The sequence below is a fragment of the Chiloscyllium plagiosum genome, unplaced genomic scaffold, assembly GCF_004010195.1.
Source record: "Chiloscyllium plagiosum isolate BGI_BamShark_2017 unplaced genomic scaffold, ASM401019v2 scaf_4237, whole genome shotgun sequence".
Lineage (NCBI taxonomy): Eukaryota > Metazoa > Chordata > Chondrichthyes > Orectolobiformes > Hemiscylliidae > Chiloscyllium > Chiloscyllium plagiosum.
Genome location: NW_025214251.1, coordinates 1 through 4,090, shown reverse-complemented (window position 1 = coordinate 4,090; position 4,090 = coordinate 1). Strand labels below are relative to the sequence as shown.

The 4,090-nt window shown below is 48.0% G+C and overlaps 1 long non-coding RNA gene across 1 annotated transcript; it reads right to left on the bottom strand.

Moving 5' to 3' along the window:
• Positions 1–132: 132 nt before the first annotated feature.
• LOC122547846 lies at positions 133–3,245 on the bottom strand. Its single transcript, XR_006311103.1, has 3 exons — positions 3,109–3,245; positions 2,236–2,370; positions 133–290 (listed from the first exon to the last, which is right to left on the bottom strand). It is a non-coding gene; the product is annotated as an uncharacterized LOC122547846 (long non-coding RNA).
• Between the last annotated feature and the right edge of the window lie 845 nt (positions 3,246–4,090).

Genomic DNA, 4,090 nt, shown 5'->3' with positions numbered 1-4,090 from the left:
GTACTATATCAATACTTTATCCACTTACTATTACTAGGACACTTGCAGTATAATGACAATAATCAATTTAGTATCTCCAAAAGCAGAACTTTGATATAAACAGGTGTCTGCTCACCTTTTTGTTATGCGGCGCCGCTTGTTGTCATCAGACGTCAGTTGTCCGTTGTTTCTATTTTTCTCTCTTTTCCGTCACTTCTCCGTCTTCATCACGTTGGGGTCACCAAATTGTAGGACTTTGGCTCAATCTACCAACTTACTTTCTTCTATGTGTGAGCCCAGTCCTGCGTGTTCTTTAAATGAAGCAATAGGAGAAAATATTCAATCTCACACTCTTAGTTTATTTGAGCAGTAAGTGGACAAAGTATACAGAGCTCTGGGTCTAGACCTTTCTGTCCCTGACAAACTACAAAGTGTGTCAGTTCAAAAAAGTAAGACCTATTGCTGTCCCTGACCCAGTCTTTTATACAATAAAAAACGTCATGCAATCACTGAGGTAGGATTGTCTTCTGATTGGCTGTTGATCTGACTCCATTTTCTGCCTCCTCGCGTTCCCGGATGTCCGACACCACATGACCTTCTTTTGCCCGCGAAACGGAGCACCACGTGATCTTCGGCCCGCGAAACAGAGCATCATGTGACCTCCTTCTACGCGCGTAACACCGCATCACCACAGGCGTCCGGATGCCAAATATATTTACACTATTTTACACTTTCTCCCCCTCTCTCTGCCCCTATCAACGTCACCATCTCTGTTCAGCTTTCTCCTGCTCTCGAGAATTGATCTATGTCTTTCCCACATCCCCTCTGTCTTTTCTCCACCCCAACCCCCACCCGTCCCTTCTCTCTCCCCCTCCCCCGCTCTCCATTCCCCCTCCGTTCTGACAGAAATGCCCTCTCCTCCCTCCCTCCCATTTAAAATGGGTTCCATCTCCCTGTCCTGTAGCCATTAGCCAGGTCAATACCACATTCTAGGGGAAGGGGAAGGAGAGGTTGCGTGGCGGGGGAGTGAGGTCGGTGCTGGGGAAAGGGGGGAATGATGCACCCCCTCCCACTGTTAGACCATCAGCAAACAGAGCCTGGGCCCTGTCCACAGGCTGCTCTGATGTGTAAGGGGTGACCCACAGGCAGAGGGGTGCACAGCAAGATCCCACAGGCAGCTGGGTGTGGCACCCCATGGTGTATTTCCCCTTCTTTGCCCCATGCCAGAACACTCCACCCCATCCCCAGCAACAATCCCGCCACCCTCCCCCAAGTACTTTTCACACAGCAAGATCCCAATAGTGCCAGCAATTTCACAATTCAGTTTGTGATTGGGCGTCTCCCTGACTTGCTCTCCCGGCCTGTCTCTCTTGTCCTGTCTCACTCTGTGTCACCATCTCCCTCTCTCTGTGTCGCCATCTCCCTCTCTCTCTCTGTTACCACCTCTCTCTCTATCTGTGTCGCCATCTCTCCCCCCTCTCTCTGTGTCGCCATCTCTCCCCGCATCTCTCTGTGTCACCATCTCTCTCACTTTGTCTCTCTGTGTCACCATCTACCCCCTGCCTCTCTCCATGTCGCCATCTCCTTCTCTCTTTCTCTGTGTCGGCATCTCCCCCCCTCTCTGGGTCACCATCTCTCTCTCTCTCGCTCTCTCTCTGTCGCCATTTCTCTCGCTATCCATTGCCATCTCCGCCCTCCCCTTTCCCTGTGTCACCATTTCCCCCTCTCTCTCTGTCACCATCTCCCTCTCTGAATCTTTCCATCTCTCTCTCTCTCTGTCTAATCTTTATTTGTTTGAAAAACCCAACCAAAGAAAACTGGAAATGGTTCAAGAGAGGGGACAGAGAAAGACAGAGAGAAATCCCCTCGCAGATGCTCAGTGAATTGAAATGAAATGACCAACCTGTGCCTTATTTCTACAATTATCATATTTTATCCCCATAACCTATACACATCTCACATTACTCTGACTTTAGAACGGGTCTATGGAGAGAGTTTCTCATTTAAGCTTTTAATTCCCTCCTTGGGGCGTCCTCTGTCTGTCAGCAACAGCGAAATACAACTCACTGGCGATTGACATGTTTGTGTTAAAACCCAAGGTCCCAGTTACTTTAAGTCCAGGCTTCAAACCTGTTTTAAAACTGATAGGGCCGCAATCTGACAGGACACAGTTTACCAGAGGCCCAGTAAAATGCCAGTCCACCCATCCCCCAGGGAGGGGATTCAATCTCAGGGTAATAAGCAGACGAAACTCACCTGAGCCCCCACAGGGTGCAGCCTGTCAAACAGGCCTCAGGACCACATTCCCCGCTGGAAAAAGCTCTTGTTCAAAGGTTTGCTGGTCCCAAACTCTCTCTTTCTTCGAATCTTCAAGTGGCTGGAAAGATCCCTCTGGGAGGAAAGAGGCAGCATTAGTTGAAAGGCTAAGCAGGAAAATCTTTTACAGGGCGATGGCACAGCAAGATCCCAGGGTTTTCCCCTGTCAGTGACGCAGACAATCTCTCAGCAACATCCAAACACAGACATAGTGGGCGATGAGTTGAGTTTTCATGTCAAAAAACTTTTGAATTGATAAGTTCGCTGATTAAAACACTCACCACCTGCAACGATGGCGTCAAGGCAACTGATGCACAACAAGATCCCACATGTGACAATTCTGCAGCAGCTCGATAATCTGATTGTTTTTCTTTCCCTCTGTCAACCCAGAATTGAACATTACAGCTTTTTCACAATCTCACAACGCCTCTCCCTCTCCCTCTCTCTCTGTCGCTCTCTCCTTCTGTTTCTCCTGCTCTCTCCATTTTTCAATTCTTTTTCTCGGTCTCTTTCTCTCCCTGTTGAATTTTATCACCCTGCCCTCTCTATGACCCATACTCCTCTGACAGTGTGACAAGTTTTTACAGACAGTCAGATATTTTGGATTTTAATTCCCTCCTCCAGGAGTCCTGCCTCCCAGACCCTGGGGTTGAACCTGTATGTGTCACGATCCCGAGGCGCCGGTTAATTCAAACCTGTTTTAAAAACGACAGGGCTGCAATCTGATAGGACTCAGTTAACTAGAGGCCCAACAAACCAGGCTCTTACCCAGAGGTGATGAAACCTTGGGGTAATAAAAAGACCACAACTCACCTGGGCCCCATGGGGTGCAGCCTGGTAAACAGGCCTCAGGCCTCAGGCCCATGCTCCCCCTTTGGAGGTTGTTCTTGTCCAAGGCTTTCCTGGCCCCAGTCATTTTGGATCTTCACTTTACAGCTTTCCCAACAAAAGTTCTTCGGGATAAAGGAGAGAAAAGATGAGTTGAAAGTGGGTGGGGCAGCGAATGAGAGCACTTTGATGCAACATTACACAACAAGATCCTAGGTTTAAACCCAACACTCGCACCATCCCTAATACATTGCATAACATCACAGCAACAGCGAAATACAAACAAATCATAAGAAAGCAATTAACCAGAGACTGAAACATTAATAAACACACACACACTCTCTCTCTCTCAACCAGACTGGGAGAGCTGCTCATTCTCAATAGAGAGAGAGAGACAAGAGGGTTTCGGAATGAATCTGACAATTCCTTGTCCACATTTATTCTCAGTAAGAGGTTTCTGAACTGCACCCCTGCAATCTCTGTCAAAATCTGTTTGCCTGCTCCCTGGGGAGGGCTCTGTGTAATTGAGATGTTAATTCCCAGCACAGGAACCTTGTTGGATCTTGTTGCCCACTGAGATGTTAATTCTCGGGCAGCAAAGACTCTTGTGTGCACGCGCGCGCTCTCTCTCTCTCGTGTTCATTCACATACTGTCGCATTCACTGGCACACTCTCGCGCATTCGCGCACACATTTTCGCATTTGCACACACTCTCTTGTTTTTACGCAAACTCTCTCCTCGTATTTGCACACATACTTTTGCATTTGTGCACACTCTCTTTCACGCATTCACGTACACACCCTCACTTTTGCACACTCTCTCTCCTTCACACATACTCTCTCATGTTCATTCACACTATCACTCTTGTGTTTGTGCACACTCTCTCTGATTTTTGCGCACACTCTCTCGTGTTTGCGCACACTCTCACATTTGTGTACACACTTTCTCATGTTTGCGTACACTCTCT